Here is a 25,903-nt window from a genome sequence, read left to right as displayed (position 1 = left end):
GGAGGGGACCAAGGATAAAGCCTTGTGGTACACTGGGGGTGACTGGGAGGTAAGGAGAGAGTGTAGAGTGCCATTTTACTGACTGATACTTATTGGACAGGTAGCTTTTGACCCATAGAATGGTGGGTTGAGAGAGACCTAATGAAGAAGAAGTTTGCTGTGACAAACAGTGTCAAAGGCTTTAGACAAATCTTGAAATAAGCAACAGACTAGTTTGCCATTATATCTAGCTTTATTGACAGTATCTATATAAGCTAGAGGAAAAGGGCTAGTACTATGGGAAGAATGGAAGCCATGTTGTGTAGGGGATAGGAGTCATTCCTGCAGGAGATAGTCTAGCAATTGCTTTTGAATACATTTTTCAAGTATTTTAGCAAGGGGAGATAAGATTGCTGCAGGTCTAAAGTTATTGATGGCTGTTGAATTTCCTACATTGTGCAGAGGGATAATGAGTGACTTTTTCCAGAGAAAGGGAACGTGGGATTCATGGATTGACCTATTTATAAGAATTGAGACAGGATAAGCAATGCTATTGGCTGCTATTTTTAGGTACTCACTTGGAAGGTCATCAGCTGAAGAAGAGCATGGTTTAAGTTTGTTTAAGAGTAGTTTTATATAGGATGTGGGCACAGGTTTGAAGATGAAAGTGGATGTGGTGATATGTAGCTGTTGGGCAGGGTTAGGATTAGATGTTGGGGAATCCTTGGTTAGAGATGCTATCCTATCTGTAAAATAAGAATTGAACTGTTTTGCAGTTTTAAGTGGTGAGTTATCGGGAGACAGGTTTGGGTTTAATCTTTGGCCAGAATGTAAGATTTCTTTAATGGATGTCCAACATTTTTTAGGGTTGTGTCTAGTATTATTTTGAAATTTATTATAGTATTATTTGCTTTTTAGTTTGATTGTGAAGCATTCTGAAGTTTTAAGATATTGAGGCGTTTCTATTTTCTGCATTCTTTCCATGCTTTTTCTCTATCCTGCATTAACATTCTATTTTGGGTAGCCAAATTACATTATTTGTTTTCACTCTCTTCCTTCTAGGAGTTGCAAGGCTGTTTAGGATAGTTAGAAAAGTTGCATTGAATTCAATTACAGTATCATCGAAGTGCAGGATTTTTAGGAAGTTCCATTTAATAGATGATAATGTAGTAATAAACATTTCTGTGTTAAACTTGGAAAGGTTACATGCTGTTTTATAAATATGCTGTTTAACTGGATGTGTGAGATGTCCAGTCATGTTGATTGAGAGATGATCACTGAGAGAGTCTGACATTGTACCTGTGGTGGAGTATTTACTAGGATCTGATACTAGGATCTAGTTTAATAGAGAATTTGATGTCTTGTTATAATGTGTAAGGCTATTAATTAGTTGTGTGAAACCATATAAGCTCATGCTAGATGTAGGGGAGTTAGAGTTTACGTCCAACCAATTGACATTCACATCACCTAGTAATATTTTTTCTTGTGGAAATGCTAAGGATATCCAATGTAGGATATCTTCCAGTATAGCTGTATTCTCACCAGGAGGGATGTAAATGACAGTAATACATGTTTGTTTATAATTGTTTATTTTGAGGAAAGCAATAAGAAGCTCTGCTGAACAGAATTTTGGTGTTGGTTTGATGTAAGGGGAAATGTGGTAGTTACTGGGAAATATTAAAGCAGTACTGTCACCTTTCCTCTTTATACTGTCATTACAGACGATATTATAGCCAGGAGGTATAACTTCATAGTCATTTATGCTGGGTTTAAGCCAAGTTTCAGCTACAGCACAGACGCCAGGCTTATGTTGGGTAATCCAGGCATGTAGTTCAGCAGTTTTATTTCTTATGCTTCTAACATTTATTGCAGAAAAAAATTAGATCACCAGGGTTGGGGATTGGCTGTTGTTGACTTACAGAAGTATGTGGAGCAGAATTATCTTTGTGTTCATTGTGATAGGTTGGGCCAGGCTTAGGATGAATATCTCCTCCTTGAAGTATTTTACTATATTGGGAAATAATGCATAATTGTTTTTTTGGAGAGGATTCTTGCACATAATTTTGTTTTGGTTTGAGTTGAACTGCAATTAATCAGCCTATATATGTAATAAAGGTGAGGGGCACTATTAAATAGTTTTGGTGCAATGTGTGGAGACTGTAAAGAGGAAGTATGGATAGGTGGCTGGGACAGAGTTGGACAGATGTTGAGACATATTATTAAGTCATGGTAGGATGAAACATGACACAGTAGGAGGAGAATAATGGAGGCTAAGCTGTAGAGTAGCATAATTAAGTACAGGAATCTCTATTTCATAGATGTCAGGTAATGGGGACATAGCAATGAAGGAGGAAACAAGAAGTTGCAAGACAGTTGTAGATTTGGTGGTGGATTCTGAAAACTTGAAGAGGATAGGTAAAGATCAAAATATTTTGTATAAAGGAAGAGAGATAGAGGTATACATTTACACACACACACACACACACACACACACACACACACACACACACACACACACACACACACACACACACACACACACACACACCATCACACAAACCATTTCGAATGCAATGACTTACACTTCCCATTTTTGTTTATTTTTATTCATTTACCCTGCATCACAATGAACCATTACTAACATAAGTTAATGTACTGTAGTAACAAATGCTTTTTAAATTAACAGTACTAATGACAGCTATAGTATTGCACAAAACATCACACTATTTTTAAGGTATCTTGTTAAAGACAATAGCTGAAAAGTGGTGTGGTCATTGAGATGTGAACATTATGCTTTGTCACATTCTGCTTTTTCGGATATTGAAATAAAAAGCAAGACTGTCACCTGTTTCTTGCTGTCAGTATTTCAATACATCAGGAAACAGTCAAAAATAAAGCGACAGTTGCCCACTGGAGAACAATAAAAACTGTTATATTAACACACTGAATCAGCACAAAATTTCATCAAACTGATTTGTATTTATACATGCAAACACACATATTTTTTAAATACTGCAAAACTGATCACATGAATTAAAAATGCATTGTTCTAATCCCAGTGCATTTAAAATGTAAGCTGCAATTTTGCAATGCCCTTGACCTAATCCTAGGCAATCATATCATTAAGGATACTGCAGAATAGTTGGCAGATTCTTTCAGGAAGTCAGGAAGTTATTAAAGTTGTAGGATCTTGTCCACTGTTTATTAGTGAAAGAAGCAGAAATTTGATACAATGGTTCGAATACAATAATGACAATTGTAATATGTATAGTAGGAGATGTGAAATATATAAATGTTATTCCTGCAATATGTGTAGGTATGTGGTGAATATCCTTATTTTTTATTGGGCTTCTACTTAAAATACTAATAAATCACCAGTTGGTTTTACATATAATTCAGACTATGCTGCATATAGAGCTGTGGATAACATGTAATGTATGCTACATGAGTAAGACATATAGGAAATTAAGAAACAGGATGGATGAGCCATTATTATGCTTTTAATCCTAAAAATGCTCTCAATGCTTTATATAAATATACAGTAATGGGTAAGACCTTTAAAAGGTGTGTTCTTCATGTCATAGAGTTTGGTAAATATGCCAGCAGAGGGAGAAGGAAAAAGACTTTCTTTAATAATTGCAATATCAATGGCAAGTTAAGTTGATTGATTCTGTTGTGCCAGGTCTTAATGTCTCTGTAAACCTCACATGTCTTTTAGAAAAGAGAAAGATAAAGTGAAAAGTTGGAGCTATTTTGAAAATTTGCAACATGCATTTTAAATGCATTTCATTTTAAATAGCACACTGTTTTTAGGTCATGTGATCAGTTTTGTAGTAAGTGCGTGTGTGTGTGTCTGTGCACGTGCATCTGCGTATGCATGCAGCTCCTTCTGATGAAGTCATACATTAAAAGATGAGAGCACTAACTGCTTTGCTGAGTTAATAAAAACATTTATTAGTCTCCAATGGAAGCCTGTTTTTTTTTTTTTTTTTGCTGCTGTTTCATAATCATATTCATTGCATATTTTGTTTTAATTTTAGCTTTGGATAGGCTAGTGGACTTTTATCTTGTGACTCTTAGCAGTGTTGCTGTTTTAAATTTATGATCTCACAATTTTTAGTTCAGAATAATCATGTGTTGATAAAACATCACTTAATCATTCATAGGAGAGCTCATTGCTATCACTGTGTATCTTTACAGAACCAAATATCTGAGTCAGCAATTGGGATTGTAGTAATGGATGGGGTGATTTTAACACAAACACTTTCATGTCCTTGACTTTCAGATATCTTGTTTACCATTTTGATGACAATCATCTTAATGGAAATACTGTATTGCATTACATATTTGCCAAATAGATAAATGAGTCTAAATTTCTGTTTATTGCATGCCCTCTAGTTCATCCTTTTTCTGTTCATGCCTGCCAAACTATAATTGTTTAATGGGATGCTATAATATAAAAAATATAATGTGATTACACTAATAAAATGCTTTGGCTCTGTCTGCCAAAGTTCTGTATTATAAGTAGGTGTGCAGTACATGAGTAGGCTGCAGGCTGTCCTGCACTACATTCTGGTGCTGCCATCATCATATGTCCATTTATTCTGTATTGTCATCAAATCACTGCAGTTTCACTCACACATAATTTTAAGTTATACAACTACAGGTATAAAGAACTGCAAGTATTAATAGCAAAAATGTGATTCCTTTATTATGTGCATAATGCACTTTTAATGATGCCTAGCAATGCTAAATTATTCATATGCGAGTTCTGTCCATAAGGCCACAGTTTTAGTGCCTGCTCCACATGACATCTGTAGTGATGCCCTGAAGTGTGCCATGCTTATTAACTGAATAACTTATTTTATCTTATCTTATCTTATCCAAGGGTATTATGTGCATAAAGCTGCATGCTGATGCTCATTTGAAAATGTTAATTGACCATGTGCCCACTCTGGACTGTTCACATTGCTGCATCTTAAGCCTCTGTATTCACTGCTACTGAAACAGCATTGTGCTCATCTTCAGATAGGTTTGTAGGTAAATACTAGGCAATCAGTCTGCAGACTGTTATACACCTAGCCAGTAACCAGGCCTTGGCCAAAAGCAAGAGTCAAATCCTGTACCATGTTATCTGTGAGGTAAACACCTTACCCATTACGCCAGCCGTCATCACTTTCTTTGCAACGGTTTGTCACAGATCCATTTACTCATAGTGAGTTCTTAGATCATGCACATAATCCAGCACTGAAAATATAGTTATACAACTCATTCTACTGATTTCTGTTTTGCTGACATAGCTCTCAGGTTTCAGTTTCCTAAATGTGGAACATTTATTTATTCTGTGACACCTGCTTTATCCAATTCAGGATTGTAGAAGGGAGCTGGAACATATCCAAGAATTTAAATACACACACACAAACACACACACACACACACACACACACACACACACACACACACACACACACACACACACGCACACACGCACACACACACACACACACACACACACTTGCTCACGCAGATCAATGACTAGTTTGGAGAATAACTGATTCACCCACAACATGTGTTTGAGATGTGAAAGGATATGACAATTGCTATTTATCTGTATTTATCATTTTTCCTTAACATTACTGTTATAACTAGCACTACTATTTTGCTAGACATTTAATTCACTTTAGCGCGGAGTTGCCACAGGAGCACATAAGAGCAGCGGCAGTTAATCAAGGTTAAACTATTCGGGCTACCTAAAGTCCACTCTTCAAATTTTCCTTAAAACAGCCTTTTGAACTTGAACTGCTGTACTTTTTACTTTGATATAGCACTTTTATTATACACGCAGCCCACCAGCAGCCTAAAACTTTCTCGATCCACCCACCCCCAGTAAAGTTTTTTTTTGTCTATTCCTTTTTGTTTGAGGATCAGTTTGTGTAGAGTCCTCTCCCTGCTCAGCTCCTCTCCTGCTAATATGAGGATATTATGTTATATTGCCCTCATGTTCTGACAACCTCTCCTTCTCCCACAAAAACACCACAAACCACCAAAACACAAGCCACAGCCCAAACTGGCGGCTGAAGGCTCTCTCTGGACTAGGAAGACCAGACTCACATAGTACTATCAGGTACTCTCATACACACCAACACACAAATGTAACACACAAACACATACTTTCGGGCAAAACCAAAAAATCTACCAAAAACCAAGAGGCCACAAGCAGACACCCCAGACACCAAACAATTGCACACAAAACACACAACACATGCCACACAGTCAAGTGTGCCAGCCCCAAACAAGCACACAATGCCAAACACAAACACAGACACACACACCAGTCATTAGACTCATTAGTCAGACACACTGGCGTCCATTCCGTAAGATTAGGAGAGAAGGTCACAGTAAGGTGCCTGTGGGCTAGAATCAGCCGCTAGCGGCCTCTTTAATCTCCAGCAGGTCTCTCAGCATTCATCAAGGACATCTCCAAATACCATCATACTAGGTGACTTCAACTACCGAATATAGACTGGGGATCACTACTAAAGCCCCAACACTCTAGCTTCAAAAGGTTCCTTCATATAAACAAAAATGCAGGAACTACTAGTCACCAACACCCCACAAAAAAACAAAACATGCTCATCATCCATCATCGAACATCACATCACACAGCAACACAATTTTGGAAGTCTTCCCACTGGTGAGATCAGATCATAACCAATCTCACTAAGTCCACACACCCGCCCCACCTGAGAGAGAAAAAAAGACACAGTGAAGAACTTCTCCAATGACTTCACACTCTAAAGAAGTCTCTTTTGGTCTCTTTCGAGCCTCCCCTCATGAAATACAAATTCACTGAATCACTTAGATCACACTTGCAACTACCTTACACCTATCCCAACAGGACTGCATGGATCAGGCAATCCAAAACAAAAAAAACCAAACTTTGCGTCCAGTCTGGGGTGACCCCCAGCCATAACAAACTCCCCACAACAAAGACAAAAGCTAAAAAAAAGGAGGAAGCTACTACAAAGAAAAGAAAAAATCCTATCATTATAAGTAAAACTATGAATCTAAGTAAAATCAAATCAAGGAAAAAATAAAATAAATAATGGCTAAGGACTCAAAGACAATCATAAGGCCTTTATAGGAAAAATTTAGAAACTCTGGAGGAAACTCCCAGATATGGAACAAATAGTTCAAAATGATCAAAACCACCAGAATACACAGACATTGCCAACATACACATACACAACAGGAGTGCACACTCCCAAAGGGGAGATATCTATACAAGAGGATTGTAGCCCCCAACAACTCCTAATGCCTCAGCTCACTCAAGGCGTCAAAATCCTAAATCCATCAGCATCCATGGGACAGCATCCATGGGACAGTACAGCATCCATGTTGTGTGCTCCGATAAAAGTTGCCAGTAACTAACAGATTCAAGTTAGAGCCTCCCCAGGATCCAGCCCTCAGGAGGAATTGGCCAAGGGTGGCCTGACTGGACACACTGGCCACCCGACCAAAGCTGGTCCCACCCTGGAAATTGAGGCCACCGAATCTGCAAAGCAATGCTATGGAGAATCAGAGGAGAGAAATAAGAAAAAGCTATGGAAGGATGAGACTTTTGCAAAAGGCAACTTTGAGTCTTTGACAGTTTTGGCTTTTTAACTTAAACCCAGGCGCAGTTGAGCAGTTTTTGTCATCACACAAGAGGGAAACTGAGGGAAAGGCCCACTAGAGCACAGCCTGGACCTTTCAACAACACTTTCACAAAAAAGTCATCAATAAAATCATCAGCTAAACTCACTTTCATTGAAATAAACAATGTAGTCATGTATACACTGGCAACAGGACCGTTATTCCACACTGAGAGGTCAAGAAGGGTGCCGGTCAAGCCTGCCCACAGAGGGACCTCACAGGGCCTGTCAGTGGTGCCCAAGTCCCTGGGCCCTTACTTTACTCTGCAAACACAGCAACAACAACACACAGGAGGGATAAGGCTGACAACAAACTGGGTTATGACTGATAGTTGAGAACACATCTGACAGACATCATCCACAAATATCCTTCAGAAGGGTCTCATAGAAATGGAGACATGACATTGCCAGAGCAATGGACTAAATTAAGCGAAAAAAATGCAGTAAAAAATGTGGAAAACAGCCACACCCGCCTAGGAAGGCACTAGGTTACCAAAGACAGAAGAGGGGTTCTGGGATCAGAAGTGGCCAGTGGGGAAGCAGGACAACGACGTCCACCAACTAGTTAGGATTGGTGTAGCCGATCCACCTGATCATGAAGGAATCATCATCTACACCAAGAGATCATCATCCCCCTCTATCTCAACCTCATCCACATCATCATTCTGCTTGCGTCTCAATGTATCTGACCATAATTCTGGTCAAACCAAAAACAACCAAAAGTGCTGCCCCAAAAAACTGCAGCAAACCTCAAAAAAAAAATCTTGCTCCCCAAAAGGATAAAAGGTCTCTGAAATTCCGTCAGTGCTGCCCCGACTGCTGCCCTCCAGCTCTATTCAGTGCAGCAGGCCATGTGCTGAACATATCCCTGTAGATGTGAAATACACCTCCCTCAAAAATCAGAATCCTATTCAATGGCACAAGGGCAAAAACTACTTAAATCATGAGGTAGTTGAGGGAGGAGGAGGACAGAGAGACACAGTGCCTAATAGGGCACCAGAAATCCCGGTAAATGGAGGTACATGTGAGGCCTGAGCTTGTTCAGCTGGCCCTTGTCAAGGTGAATGGCCGATCTTGGATGGGAGCCTTGATTAGAGATAATGTGCATAATATCAACAGAGTCACAGGCTACCAGAAATAATAGGGCAAAAGTGTCACAATAATATCCTTCACACAAAAAAAAACTCTGGGCTAGGCTTATAAATTAGCTTGGGCATGCAGCCACAAAAAAACCCTAAACCTATGAACCTATGTACTTATTTAGTATCTGTTTATTCAATATTTATTAATATCTGAAGTCTCATACTGTGCCAATATTTCCTTTAATGCAAGTTATAAATGGCATGGATACATCTTTCTTGAACTTGTTACACTTTTACATGTGAATACAACTTGCCTTTTTGGAGGAAGGGTATTTTCTGGAATTTTTCCATACCCTATCAGTCTACATTCTACTTTAAAATGTTATGGGCTGCATGTAATGGTCTGTGAATTGCATTCAGGCAGAAGCTGTACAGAGAGAAAAATACAGCAGTTCAAGGAAGTTTTCTGTTCCTTTCACTTCAATCTTAATAATAATAGTAATAATTAATACTACTACTACTACTACTACTAATAAAACATATTAGTGTTACAGATGGATGCTGTAGACATATTTCCAGACAGTAATGCATACTTTGATAGTTTTCTGCCTAATAACTGTAAGTATATAAGAAGATGATTTAAAATGTATACAGAAGTAATGCAACCAGTTATTTCTTATGAAATGTAAATATATAATATATAAATGTACGGGTCATTCACTTGATCCTGCAACCCCTGTTCCCTCTTCCACCCACCACTCTGGCTAGAGTGTGGTGCCTGACTAATTGTTCAGTCATCATGTATGTGCAGTTAATATTGTGGAAGAAATGACTGTCTTATACATTTGTTATTATAATACATATTTCTGGCCTACACAAATAAATTTTTTTTCTTTTCAAAAATGCTCTGCATGTACTTTAACTGTAAACTAAGGTAATGCAGTACCTTAAATGAATGTATGTGCAATGCAAATTTTTTTGTATGTAAATACACACACACACACACACACACACACACACACACACACACACACACACACACACACACACACACACACATATACATATATGAAAAAATAGTTGTAAGTGCACTCATGCAGACATAAATTTGTAGGCTTACATATATTTCTTTAATCATTTATATATTATTTTTGTATTTATCCAGATAATTATATAGGTTCATAGGTTCATATGTAGGTACTAGGCTATTGGCCCTAGGGCCTATACAAGCCTAGCCAAAAAGATACCCTGGCTTTTGCCACCCAAGAAAATTATTTTCCTGCGCCTCTGTCAAGCAGAACCACAGAAGTGATTCCCAGGGTGAATTTCCTATTACCCATCCAATCATCAAGATTTTTCTTGAAGAGTGCTAATGAGGAGCTCTGTTTGACATAGATAGTCTGTTCCAGAGTATGGGAAGTCTCTGGGACAGGAATCTATCCCTCCAGCATGTTTTATTTATTGTAGTGACAAGGTTTAGGTCCCTAGAGCGTGTAGCTCAGAAGGATTGGGATTTCTTTAAGTGGAGCATATCCAACAGCTTTGGGTTTGACATAGCTTTGTATGTTAGGCAGAGATCACCTCTAAGTAGGCGATATGTGTCAGAGTAAAGCTGGAGTTTTTTGAGATGGTCTGCATTAGGCATCTGTTTGAGGCCTGTAATCTTCTTTGTGAGGTATTTTTGCAGCCTTTCCAGTTGTTGTAGATGTCTTGTGAGGTACATACCAAAAGGGGCGTTGTACTCTATAATGGATCTAATGAGTGATGAGTAGAGGGGAACAATGACCTCTTTTTTTTCTGGATGAGAAACCTTTTGTGATGAGGTATGCCATGTAGAAGGTTTTCCTGACCACTGTGGTGATGTGATTATCAAAGGAGAGACTACTGTCCACCTGTGTCCCAAGGTCTCTTATCACACTTTTGGTGTTAAGTAGACTACTGCCTATGTAGTAGTTCATGGGTACAGAGTTTTTACCAAAGGGGATGACAATGCACTTTTTGGCATTGAGCTTGAGACCATGGCTTTGTTACCAGGCATCTGTCTCAGTGAGGCCCTTTTGTAGGATGTCCACATCATTAGGAGTTTTGATTATGGCTCCTAGTTTGCAGTCATCTGTGAATTTAGTTAGCCAAAGACCGTCTGTGTTAGCCTGTACTTCAGAGAAGTAGATACCAAACAGGAGAGGACCCAGGACTGAACCCTGTGGTACTCCACTTGTCACTGGTCTGAAGTCTGATTTGGAGTCTGCTACTTTCACAGTGTGGGTTCTGTCAGTAAGCCAGTTGGCAACCCATCTTGTGACATAGGGATTTATACCTAGTTTAGTGAGTTTATCTATACTTCCAGAGTGGGGGGTGGTGTTGAATGCTTTGGTGAGATCTAAATAGGCTGTGTGAACCACCTTACCCTCATCTATGGCTTTGGTGACTACTTCAAAGACGTCTATCAGGTTTAGGAGACGTGATCTGCCTTTTACAAACCCGAACTGTGTGGAGTCCAGAGTTTGGAAATCTCCAATGTCTTTGTTTATGAGTTACATGATGATACGTTCCATGGCCTTGCAGACCAGGCTCATCAGGCTAATGGGGCGGTAGTTCCTGGGGTTTGTTGTGCCCCCCCTTTGTGGAGTGGGATAAACGTCATGGTGTGCCATTCAATGGGCACAAAGCCTGAGGTGAGGCTATGATTGAGCATGGTACTTAGGTGGGGTGCCAGTTCATTCTGTAGTTCATTTAGAAGGCAGCCTGGGATGATGTCACGTCCCATGGATGCTGTGTTCTTGGCTTTGGAGAGTGAAGTCTTTACCTGTGCAGCCGTGATTACAGGAACTTTGCATTCTTCCGGTATAAAGATAGGCCCTTTATTTGGTGAGGGGGGGTAAAGTTAGCACTGAACCTATCTGCCAGGATGTTGGCAATATCAGTTGGTTCTGTATATTTAGTGTCATTGTGCTGTAACTCAGAGCAGATCTGAGTGTTGCCACTGAGATTCTTGACATAGCTATAGAATGCTTTGTGGTTGTCTTTAGAATCAGTGGCAATTTTATTTTCATAACTAGCTTTGGAGGATTTTATGAGGGATCTCAGCTCCTTACTGAGGTTGACCAGGGAGTTCCTCCAATCATGGGATTTTACTCTTTTTTGAAACAGTTTCTTTCTTCTGTTGTAGAGTTTGTTTATGGCAGAAGACCACCAGATTGGCTTCCTTTTTTGGAGGATAGCATCTTGGTTCTGTTAGGGATAGCAGGATCCATGCAATCATGTAAGTGCTTATAAAGTGCATTTGTGTAGGATTCAACAGTCGTACCTCTATTGTCCATCTGCATGGGTGTCGTGAAGTTTGCCACTTCTGTCTTAAGAAGCCTGAAGTTGGCTTTGGAGAAATTTTTTATGGTTGTTTTCCTAATGGGGGGTGGGAGCAGGATATGGATGTCTAGCGTGATTAGTTTGTGGTTGGATCTGACCAATGAGGAGCTGACCTCTGGTGTGGAACACTGGTCACCCATGTTGGTGATGGCCAGGTCTAAGATATTGCTGCCCCTGGTGGGGTGTGTATAAGTTGATCCAAGGTGTTGGAATTGATGATTTCCAGATAACGTTGAGCAAAAGAGTTGGTACATAAGTAGTTTTCCCAATTAATGGTAGGGTAGTTGAAATCACCCATTATTAGAGTGTTGGGTTGTACCTTAATATTTTCCAGTGTATCAAGAAAAGAGGATTGCGAATCCCAGGGCATGGTGGGGGTTCTGTAGCAAGCTACAATCTGGATTGCTGTTTTGCCCAGAGTTAGTTGAACTTAGATAATCTCGGATGCATTATGCTGAGCAACTAGCTTGGAGATGTGGATATCCTTAATGAATGTGGACACGCCTCCACCTTTAGTGTTTCGGTCTGGGTTTGGTGGCTGAAAGGTGTGATATGGATTATAGCCTGGTAATACAGGGGTGCTCTCTGGAGCTTTGAGCCAGATCTCTGTCACTGCACAGATGTCAATGTTCTCCATTTTAAGGAGTGCCTTGAGTGAGTGCATTTTGAGGTTTAGACTTCTAGCATTGAGTAGCATTACCCTCAGATTTTGCTTGCTTGTACCTGTTACAGTGGTGAATTTCTCATTTGAACCTTGCCTAAAAAAGGCACTATAGGATATCTGGAATCCCAAGGGCGACAGGTGCAGGCCATCTCTGGCAAAGTAGCGTGGTCTGTTGATCATGTCATCCCAGGCAGACAGATACTGGATTCCCTTAGAATGACACCAGAAGCTTATCCAATTGTTAAAGTCAATCATTTTGTCCTTGTACTGTGGTATCATTCTGGGTGATGGCAGGATGCTACACAGGGTTAGGGTCATACCTGCCTGAGCTACAAGATCGGAGAGCTCCTCCATGCCTCTTTTCATGTAGTCCAGGGAGGTATGTCTCAGGTCATTCACACCAACATGGACAATGACAGAGTCATATTTGTACTTGTTGTGTAGTGACCTGAGAGAGTGCGTTATGTGGCGGATCCAGGCAGCTGACAGTAACTTTTTCCTTGTTTAGCCTGGTGAGTGGAACATCAGTGTGCCTGACTATAGAGTCACCTATAACTAGTGTGTTGGGTACGTTATGCCTTAAAGGCTGTAGTTGAGTGAAGCACTGAGTATGTGGGCTATGAGAGAAGAACGCTGAGAGAAGAAGGGAGCCACTTTTGAGATTTTAAGTATTTTTTCTCTGTTTATTTGCTAAGTTTTTTCTTTGAGCTGCCTAGTTTTTAGGCATTTTGTTTTTGTTAAACTTGGATTGCATTAGTAGTAGTATTTAGATTTAACAACCAAAGTTGTTTACTTTATTTCCTGTTTTGTTTTTTTTATTTTAAATTGTTTTTTTCTCAATATTATTTTTCTGTCTTGACCCTAGCTCTTATGTGGGGTCATTTATTGTCTGTTACTGTACTGTTATAAAACCTCTGACCTGCTCTCTCTTCTCTAAAAAAAAAAAAAAAAAAAATTTGCTTTTTTTTTTTCTTTTTTTAGATTGAGTTAAAAAGTTCAGTTTTTACTGTTGTTTGACCTTGCTGTTTGCAAGAGATTTTTTGCTTGCCATGCTTAAAGAAAGTCTCGTTGATCAGTGGCAGTGAATAACATTGAGCCCCCGGCTAGCCTGCCGTGGTTTCTTGACCGAAACTGTAGTTTGTCCGTTTTCTTGGGGAACTGTCTTTTTCTTTTCTGCTCCCGTCTATGCCTTATGCTTATTTTGCCTTAACGCGTATTAGAGCATGCCTTAGAGCAGCATTGGGCAGTGCAACATAACAAGGTTAAACTTTTCTGGCTCCATAAAGTCTGTTCTTCAATATTTCCCTTTCTTCAGCTCCTCTGTTACCCTGTTCTTCTCCCTTTACTAGAAGCACTCTGTTAGGAACAATTAATAATTGCACCTTTTCTAAAGCACAGCACTTGTTCTCTCAAGCATATCGCTTATAAGCATTTTTATTTTTATCTTATTTCAAGCATTATTCTTATAAATCATACACTTTGCAAACCCCAAGCCTGCCCTAAACTACCCCATCTGCCTTCTGTCTCATACCCACTCCTCCCCACTTCCTCATAAGCCCTCTACTCATCTGTCTCAGCATGAACTCATGGTCAGATGCTGCATCGGTCTCTCCTGCCCAGAATTCATTCTCCTCTCTGATAATAATTTCATCATCCTCTCCCTCTCCACACAACCCTCTCCACCTCTGCCAGACAGACAACACTTTGCAGCTCCACAGAACCAACTATGGAACTCAGGACTGGCTCAGCCAGGCAGGAGAACTGGGCGGCAGAGCAGGAGGACACTCACAGAGTCCACACCACACAGGCCACCACTGCAACTTCACACCACACCACAATCAGACATGCTCGGACACCACACCATTAAAGGAGGCTCTGAGTAAAAATTACCTAAACAGCAAACAAAGCACAAGCCCAAACAAGAAAACGCCAACACAAGCAAACCACACTACAACAAAAAAGTGCAAAGCAGTCAACACAACTCCAAGGCCCAATAGCACACAAAACAATAGTCAGACACACTGACGCCATAGGTGACTCCATAGTCAAGGAGACTTACATCCCACTCCTAACCAGTGCTTGCCTCACCAGGCGGAACAGCTGCTAGTCAGACACCATGGCAAGTACAAGTATGACACAGTCAAGGTCCATGCCAGGCCATGTCTGTGACACAGTAGCTATTGCGATGCACATGACACACGCACTGAGGTGACTCCATCTGAGCTACAAAATCCTGAACAGGAGCATTGTGACTGCTTAGCTTCCCACCTAATGATCCACCTAGACCCTGACTGACTTCCTTCACAATCCTTCTTACTTTGATAATGATGCAATAATTTCAGACCATGATCATGGGCAGTAACAACTGGTTCACTTCGAATGATGATCAGTGGGATCCCGCTCATGATCGTTGGGATGACATGCTGGACATTTCTGGTGTTCCTTGCAGGGATGGCTTGCACCTGTCACCCCCTGAGCTAGGATATTGGCTAAGGCTCTTTGCAAAGGGCGGCTTGCCTCTGTAAAGGAACAGCTTCCGGAAACAAAACAAGGGAAGAAACTAAAAATAATGCTGCCTTAGGCAGGCTGTCTAACCTCAAAAGCTGGACCTAGAAAGCAAAAGCGGGAAGAACCTGGTTTCTAATGCTCAAGAGAGAAGTCTAAATCTCAAGGACTCTGACACCCTGGCACCCTCCTCCATCCCCAGAACTGATATCCACGGCTTTGACATATCATCACCCACAAAGGACACCAGATCCAGGTGTATCAGGCTACATAAGCATCCAGGCTAAGGATACCATACAGGCCCCAAACAATGAAAATACAACAAACCATCCAAACCCCCCAGGTCATCAAGGATATACAACACCTACAGGTTGAGTCACTCATACGGGGCAACCCTCGTCACCAGAAGGAAACCCACACAGCCTTCCTGAAGACACTGATTTGTAGCATGCTACAGGCCACAACATCAAAATGGGAGCCAACTAGCCTTCACGAACTGGCTGGATTATTAAAACCCAACAATTTCTTTTCATCCAAAGGGGTTCCTTCAACTACCGAATGCAACACAAGAACATCACTCAAACCCCCCACAGAGGAGACAAAATTCCTGAAGTTCATCCATCCAAATGACATGGAAACAAAAAGTCCACAGTAAGAATCTTCCAAGCCAATCTACAAGATCTCAAGACCACAGTGAAAGGGGACTCCGCCCCACCCCAAAAGAAAAACAACCCACTTTGGTGAGTCTCCTCCAGAAAACTTTAACAACACTTCAAACTGCCCAAGCCCCTTGAAAAGGCAAAAAGAAGCTTCTGGAACCCTTCTCCAAGCTGCCTTCTACTTACACACTCATTACTCTACCTTGGGTATCCTTCAAGGCCACTTCAGCAAATCCCAACCAAACCCAAACTCTTTTAAAGCAAGGAAAACGTCTCTATACCAGAGCCCAAATCCCAAACAATCTTTACAATAAGAGGAGAAACTACGAAAAAGATAAAATCATATCAGGAAGGGAGTCAAAACTTGCCAAAAACAAGCAATCAACTAATCTCAGAAAGCAAATCATCCAAGGCCAAAAAAAAGAAAAAAAAAAACATAGATTCCCATTCAGGAGCAGAATCTAAAATCAGAAATAAAAATCACCCAAGGCCATTGCCAAAGCCAAAAACATATAGAAATCAATGAACCCACAGACATTGCCCCCATACTGGCAGAGAGATAAAGCGCCACACTTCACCCCCCACTCTCCCCCAATCAAATGATACAAAAACGGTTGAACTCACAGAGATTGCAGCCTCAAATGCAGAGTGAAACAAGTCTCTAAGCTGCCTGCAACCCCAAAAAGAACTAGGGACGCACCAACCAAGTGTGTCCTCCCAGACCACTCAAAACATAAAAGAGGCTAGGCGGCAGCGGCAACTGTGGGTACATCAATGGGACGGATCACGTCCCCCCAAGGGTCGCCCCGGCAACTGGCAAAAGCCCTAAGTGCACCTGGGAGCTCAGCTGGACCTGGGTGAACTCCTAACAAGCCTGGTCTGCAAAGCTATGGAGAGGATCATAATGGAACTCATGGAACACAAAGCGGTGCCTTGCCCTTTGAGACCCAAAAGGCAGCTTGAAACAGTTACCAAGATTGCAAGTGAAAGCAGCCTTTTGCCATAATGGAACTCATAAATTCTAACATAGCAAGGCCACGAACCAATACCCACAGGAAATTTAGCTAGCTTAGCTTTACCAAAACACTCAGGTATCATAGTGAAACTTACCAGGGTTACAACCCACCAGTTTAAGAAAGGCGTCATAAACTAGAGTTGCACACTTACCAAAGGGCAGGACAGGCTGGACAGAGAAAGGAGTCCAAGCTGGTTACAAGTGGTGTCCCACAGCCATCAGTCCTAGGCCCCTATTGTTAGCTGGCTTGAGGACAAGACCCCAGGGCCATAGGAGGAAGTTTCCATGTGATAGGCAAGCTGGTTAGTTTTGGAGGTGTCCTGGTATATGGGAGTCAGACTCATACCTGAGGGAGCATCTGCTTCTCAGACACAGAGCAAACATAGAGGAGTCACTATAGCTGAAAGAGTTCTCAAAAGTGTATGCACACTGCACAGAATAAAAAAGCATACCCCAAGCTACCATATAGTTCAGAAGGTAACCATAATACAGAAGCTGGTATCAGAGACAGGCCTGAACAGAAGCACTTAAATCAGGTTGATAGTACTGCCTCGGAAAGTGAAAGGGATTGACCCAAGCTACATTAGAGGTTCTAACCCACTAATCAATTGAGACATTGATCCAGACCTGATCAAAGTCAGACACAGTGGCCTCTCGTTGCCCCATCACGTTCCTATCTCACCCCAACACCCTTCTACATTGCCCATGGAGACCCAAGTTGGTCAGACCAAGGATAGCCTGACCAAAACCGTTCCCTGTACTGCCAGGACTCAGACCAACTCAAAACCTGCAATGCCCCATTAACTCTAAGTCTATCCAACTGCGCAATCCGTTGGACACCCCACCCGGTGATGGACTGGAGATGACCCTCCAAAAGGCCTCAATGGATTGCTGGACGAGCAAAAGCTCCAAAACCACCAATGCCAGCAAATAAGACTCAGCTGCTGGAGGGATAGATTTATCACTGAGAGACCAGGGAGCTGGAATGATCATCATCCACCTCAAAAATCAAGATCCTGTGGAATCCATAGCAAGTGAAATCAGCCTTAGCACAGATATGGCATTAGGAAATCTTTGGGGGGGGAATCGAAAATGCCTAGGGAGAGGCACCTGGAATCTCTGTGTCACTGCTAGACAGAGGCACACAAAATGCTGGCTAAAGGCACAAACTTTCTGACGGTGGATGGGATGCTACCTTATTTACGGGATAGGGCTCTTAGTACACCTATGTGTCATTTGGGTTGTGTTGGGGGTGGAGGTTGCTTGCATTTATGCTTTGGAGGTCTCGGTTGTTTGGGCAGATTTTTACTGAGAGCCTCCATGAATGTAGGTGTGTGTTTTGTGCTTCTGTGTGTGTGTTTTGGTGGTGTAGGTTTTGAGGGACTATGTGATGAGTGTGGTGCAGTGCAAGTGTTTACCTTCTCCTCTTGACTGTCTAGTCCAGTCTTCAGTGAAGAGAGCTTTGCTTCCAGTTTGGCTATATAAGTGCATCTCTCAATTGCTGCATTGTCCCACGATGCCCATATTCATCCGGTAGACAGGAGAAAACACCGGGAGCTGACCTTCAGACATGCCTAAATAGGTGCTTATTTATTAAGTACTAAAAACTGTTTTCCTCTAGACAAATGAGGAAAGTTGAATGCTGTAATAATTTGTAAATATAGTGCTTACAATGAGTTCTGAACAAGGGCTGAGCTCAAAGAAACATTTTATTTGTGCTAAAACTAAAAAGCTGGCTAGTTGCAAGGGAAAATTTGAATAACAGACTTTATGGCACCAGGAATAGTTTAACCCTAGTTAAGTGTGTGTGTGTGTGTGTGTGGGGGGGGCTCAGGAGCTCACAAACAGTCCTGGACACAGAAAATCTGTATCTGGACATGACCTGCCACAGGAAAGGGGGGACGCAAGCTTAGAATTTTTTTTTTTCAGTAAAAGTGGAAATGGCAACTGTGAAAAACACCAACACAGAAGGAAAAACAGTTTATTTAGTGCTTTCATCCGCCAAATGGCTGGACTTTTTCAGAATACAAACCAGTCACTGAACAAGCATATAAATACCCACCCAATTAAAGTCAATAGCACCAAGTAATGAATTCATTGAATAATAGATTCTTGATGCATAAAGACAAAATTAAAGTGAAATACCCAATGCTTATAAACAAATACAAAAATTAAAACATACACAATATATAACCTATACATGTATATATATATTTAAACTTTTCATTGTGACTGGTCCTTTAGAGATTTTTTTTAATTTTTGAGATTACTTATATTTATTTGGTGACACTGTGGCTGTTCCTGAAAGCCTTACTGCATTAGTCAAACACTACCATTCGTATTGACATAAAGCACTGGTTTCACAGAGAGGGTGGAGGACTTGGCCGGGGACACTTGGCTGAGGACTCAACTCTATAGCTGTGCCAGTGGGGAATCTTATTGGGGGCCTGAAGAGAGAGAGAGAGTAAGGGGAACCCAAACCCCGGACTGAGTGTGTTCTCTGGTGCTCTTAAGGGAAATTGTGCTTGATGCAGAGAGCTGCATCTGGAAATACTGTGTATATCTATTTTTGTTCCAAGGGAATGTCCCTCACCGGTGTCAGTGGTGTGGATTCCGGCTCCTTGATTACTGGCATAGCAAACACAAGAAAATTCAAATAACCAACATAAACAGAAAATAACAAAAGGAAGCAGACACAAAGAATATACTATATAAACCATACTTTTTAAATAGATTCTGGTACCTAGGCTGTTTTCCTTTTGGGAATAATTCACCATTACATTGTCATCAGATTCATACAAACCCAGTGTAATTTCATCAAATTAAAGAATTAGTAATTTAAAGATACAACCCCTAATTTTAAATATAATTTTATATATACCATGTTTGTAAATACCATTAAATACAAATATTAATAAAATAAATGCATACATATACAAACATTATACTTCTAAATTAACATCTAAGTTCATACCCCTAGGATATAACATTCTATAATTCAAAATCATCCTACTTTCAAGTACAATTACCCCTATAGGCATATGGAGATGGGCCAAAACACTAAAAAAATAAACTCTCACTAGAACCTCAATGGGCTTCAGGGAAATGTTCCACAACAGGGCTATTCATATTGTGCTTTCTTATATAACCCAATTGCTCTATAATCCTAACTTTAACTTTGCGTTTAGTTTGACCTATGTACCATTTTGTATTCTGACACCCACACTCAATCACATATACCACAACATAAATTTCACAATTGAATCATTCTATTGCTACATATTTTCTATCATTTATTTTCACTCCTGTCAAATTTATGTTCTTGGTACAAACCTTACAACTGTCACAAGCCCTAGCCGCCACCCTAGCTGCCACCCTATCCCCTTTAATCATATTTCCAAAATTTGAACTCAACAGTTCCTTCAAATTACTGTATCTTCCATTGGAAAAAGTCACATGCCTGGGGAACAGCCTATCCACTATGACATCCTGGCACACCATGTGCCACAAGTCCTTAACCGATCTTTCCAATATCTCAGAAAAAGGAGAAAATTTTCTCACAAAAAACAATCTGTCATCATTTTTCTCCACCCTTTCATATGTTGTAGTATTTAACCTAGTATACTTCCTCCCCTAACATTTTCTGTTCCCCCCTGCATTTTTCAAACCTTCTTCTTAGCATCACTTAATAGGTCACATGAATAACTTTGAACCAATAATCTATTATTCTCCTCTTCTACACTATTTTTCCTCAGTTTCTCTTCTCCATATGGAAGTGACATAATCAGATGGGGGATACGTGCTACTGGCATGAAGAAAATTATTAACAGCAGTTGCCTTTCTAGAAGTTCTGTGCTGGATGGTCATGTCTTCCCCCACATAAAATTCTACACCCAAAAACACAATGGATCTGGAGGCCACCTCATAAGTGAATTTCAACCCATGTGAATTCTTATTCAGCTCTACAATTGTTCCTTCCTACCTTTACAAATTTCTTTGAATACTGGCCCAGAGGAGGGGTGTCACATTTACTATTGAACTCTGCCCTTTTCATAACTTCCTGGTCAACCCACTCAGCCAACTGGTTGGGCTTACACTTCTGTAGTCATTGAACATGTAACTGCATTATTGGCCAGAGAGTGTGATCCCTATCAGGGATGACAGGTGCCCAACCAATTCCTGCCAGATATCTATATTTTTCCACTCGATCCCCCTAACTCACATCTGGATTTTATCCCAGTATGACTCACTAAGAAGGTAGACCATGAGCTTGGTCTCCTTATCTGACCAGCTCAGAGTGTAGCCTCATGCCTTTAAGGTGCTGCCATCATTCAAAGTGCCAGAACTGAATGAAGAATGTATGAGCAGGGATGTGGTTTGCAGGTTTAGAACCACTCCATCTGAGGTTTGACATCACCTTAACCAAACCCAGTTAGCCAGTAGGGGCATTAGACCATGTACTGCTATTATTAGCAAGTTTGGTTTTTCCAAAATGATTTGTCACCTACATATATTTTTAAAGGAATGCATTCACATTTCATTTATATGGTAGATAAAAGTCAGTGATACAGTCATCATTTCTATATTACTTTTCAATTGCTACTGCTGCTGTGTATTGTCTTAGCTGTCATTTGTTGGAGTATTACACTTGAATATCATTTATACATGCCTCATGCAGTATTAATGTTTTCTTTTTTGGAGGGGTTACTTTTTGTACAAATGAATATTCCTGTGTGTGTGTGTGTGTGTGTGTGTGTGTGTGTGTGTGTGTGTGTGTGTGTGTGTGTGTGTATGCGTGAGTACCAGCTTTTAGCAAATGATGAGTGCTTTGAGGTGATAAGGTGTGCCAAATGATGTGTGATGGTCTAGGATTATACTTCATGGTTGTGATAACTTACATGCATATGACTCCATTTTGCCTTTTCTAAACATAGTCAGCTGTTTCCACAGCATGATGGGGACTGCTGACTACTGCTGAGGACACTGCTGATTTCCACAGCATGTTCATGTGAACCCAAGGCTGCATTCATGAATAGCTGAGACTTAATTACCCACTTAAATGGCCATACACATTCACGTTTTACTGTGATTCATAGTGATAAATGTAAAAGGGCCTAATATGCATGGAAAACATATAAATGATGACCTTGAAATTAAGTGAAAAAGTTTATCAGTCATCACCATATTAATTTGCATTTGCTCAAGTTGGGTGGCAAATTAATTAGGAAACTGCTCACTTTTTAAAGTAAGAAAATAATTATAGAAATATTGCAGATTAATATGAAACAGTTCAAAATGATGTAAGGATATTGGGTTCAATTCAAGAAATGTTCTGCTTTAATCATATGATTAAAGCCTACACTGAGTGTACATGTGTGAAATGTTGTGCAGTGAGCAGCAGCTCTAATTATATATTCATGCTGTGCACAATATTTAAATGTAAACAAGCACAGTTTTGTGACTGGCAACAGTGTTGCTGGCCAGGAAACCATGTAAAGCAACAGAGACAGCAAATATGTTTACCTCAGAGCACATTAGGTTGGTGGGACTATGTGGAATGCCACAATAATTACCAGGGTTCTACATATATTTATGTATATGGTGCAAACACAGTACAGGACAGTGTATACAGTGCAGAGTATTGTGAAATCCCATTCCAGGCATTCTGTACAGAAGTTGTGTAAATGAACTGCCATGTAAAATAAACACTCAGAGTAAGTGTGTGTATTGAATAGAGGCATATAGATGAATTGTAGGAATAAACACAGGGAAAAAATGACTGGTGAAACAACCTAATGTACAGCAGATGAGGGCATGTCAATGGAAGACAGTTGTAGGAGGAACACCAATCACATATCAATAGGGTACAGTATAGATTGCACAGTGAAAATGTGTATTATGTGACTGTCACACAAGGTGACATAACAATGGAGAAGATGTCTTTGTGAGATACGCATCCTTACTTTAATGCAGGGGACATCTATCGGGAATGTAATATACAATTAGGTAGGGTGCATATTGTGAAGCTGTGCATATTTGCCTGAATATGACTGTAATCTCAGCAGAGGTCTCCAACATGTGGGAAACAGGTAAAGGCTCATGGACAACAGTAAAAGAAGCACGCACAATCATGGACAATATCAGAATGATACCAACAGTAGTCCCATGTCTCTGACATAACATATGTGATTCTGAGTGATCAGAGATGGTTCTGTACAAACACACTTGCACAACTATTTTGACATGTCAGCACTCTATGAAGGTAATCACTCACACTGTCCTGACATTGTAACATCTGCTATACCTGTATATGACATTATGATTAATACGGGCTAGTTGACTGGTGTGCATGGCATAATCCACACTGTCATGAATATTACCTATGCCATCAATGTTGTCAAATAACTACTGTATGTATGTACTATGTGCATCACCAGAACAAGTATCATATATGCATCTGGTGTAACAACCTGACGGGGATTCTGCACCATCAGACAGTAATGTTTATACAACAAAAGGAATACCTAGGTATGGTCAGGAAGATGGGTGACAGCTCACTGTGGCAAAGGTGGTACACTTTAGTTATGCATCATTGGAAGTTGTGCAGGGAGGTACATGAAGAAGGGTGCATTGTACTCATTTATTGGTGTGATGAAGGCTGTGAACTATGGAGGTATTATGGCCTGTGATGTGGATGTCCTTCACATACTCAGTAGTTGTGTTACATACAAGGGAGTAGTCAGCACTCTGACCACATACTGGTGAATGTGGTCAGAGTGCTGACCACATACTGGTGAATGTTTCACATACCATCTACCTAGGACACAGGTCACATACATATTGGTTTGATTTTAGGGTGTGATGTCTACATTATCCTTGGGCTGTAAGTTTGTTTTCTTGACATAATAAATCCCCCATTGTTTTTTTCATTGCAGGTGTTGTCATAGCTGTGGCAGCAATCTTTGGTGTGTGCTGATACTGTCTGTATTATACTAATATCACAGTTGGAGTCAGTGATTGCTCACCATCTGTAGACTTCCAGACAGCTGTTTGGACACAGCATGTGTATGTCATTCTTGACATTTGTGACTTAAGTAATGGACAGGAATGTCTAAACCCCTATACTTAAAAATAATTAGCTTAATCATTTAACCTAAAATATTTTTTAACTTCAAAACACACATTATATTAATATAAGGGTTTTAGACATACAGTATTGTATTTAAGTTATATTAGTAAGTATATGTATATATTAATTTTAATAAAGTGTAATAGATATACATGTTTTTAATGATTTAGGTTTAAGTTAGTCATTTATGCTACTCAGGTCCCTGGTATGGAATTTATTTTATAGAGAGATAATTTCATGTTAAAGTAAGATGTTTTATAAAGGAAATGGTTGTAACACTATGTCTATTGGTTAATTAGAAAATGAGATGGGTGGGGTGGTTTCAAATGGGTATATAAGATTGTGATGTTGTAAATTAAAATGTCCTGAGGAAGTCCCGAAAGTGGGAAGAAAGTGCTTAACTTGTTTTATATCAAATAAAGTGGTTGGATACCTTCCTTGGCTACAGAGATAGATAAGACAGAAGCGGCATTTATACAAGCAATAGTCATAAATGGTTGTGTGATCACGCAGTGCACTACTTCAATTAATACATGTACAAACAACTGTCATATGTGTTGTCAGTACTGTGGATGATGTTGCAGTTGGTTGTATGCACAATGATTTTAGTTCTCTGCTGCAAAGCTGTTTGTGTGGCAAAAAGGGATAAGACACCCTTATTGTGTTTTGAACATCCATTGGAATGAGAGTTCAAATCCAGATCTGTGTAAAAATATTTATGTGTACCAATATAAATGTTGTAGTGTTATTTATTTAATAGATTTCTTTTCTTCATTCAGTTAATTTACCTTTTTTGTGTTTTTCTTCTTCTTTTTTTAATACCAGTGTTTGTGCAGTGAGCGGCTTAGTGCAAACAAGGGAAATGGAGAAACACAAGGAATGTCAGGTTTAGCTATGTTTAACTCATGTGTCTGATGCTTAACAGTGCAGAAACATGGAATAGTGGCCCACACAGCAGACAGGACACCTGAAGCCAGGGTGTAGACAGCGTAAAGGTCATAAAGGATTCATTGTTACAGTTTTTGCTTTCCATAGCACAATACTGCTAAACGAAGTTGCGCGGATGGTTAGCAAGCTTTCTCCACAGCTGCAGCTATTGAACACCTGCAGACAGTCAACAATTTTAAATGGATACATACCATTAATGCAAAGATGCTAAGTGGCACTGAGTGGCAGTTAATGCACAGAACTGAAGAATGAATAGGGAATTATGCAACTGTTATATAACCATTTCTGTGACAGCAGGTGTAAGTGTATGGCTATAATACAGATGGTCCTGGGTTCTAATACAGGAAGTGCAACATACTTTTACTGTTGTGACAGTCCAGTTTATAGAACTGAATAGGAAAACATGAAAGTGTTATTTCAATATTCCTGTGGCAACAGGTGTAAGTGTAGGGCTTCCAAACACATGGTATTGGGTTCTAATACAGAAAATTCCATATATTTTTACTTTTGTTCTGTTTCACATTATATTACTTTTATATATACATAAATATTACTTTTAACACTTTATACATAATTATAAATTGTGGAGCTGATATGAGGTGTATGTATGAGGGATAAGACACCCTTACTTTGATTTAAGGGTTCAGATGTATACTATCTACAGTGTTTCTGTAACTATAATTCTGCAATCTGGATGTGGATGATCTTCACACTTAAATAAGACATATATGCAAATGAATCTGTATAGAAAGACCTTATCAGGTCACACACATGCATGGATAACACTTCAAACTGTCATCTGTATTTATGAATGATTCATAACTAGGTCTGAGAAGTAATTCTTATGTGGCAAAGATAGAAA

Source organism: Protopterus annectens, chromosome 3.part1 (assembly GCF_019279795.1).
Source record: "Protopterus annectens isolate FY-2018-M chromosome 3.part1, PAN1.0, whole genome shotgun sequence".
NCBI lineage: Eukaryota > Metazoa > Chordata > Ceratodontiformes > Protopteridae > Protopterus > Protopterus annectens.
Note: the sequence above shows the minus strand (reverse complement) of the source record.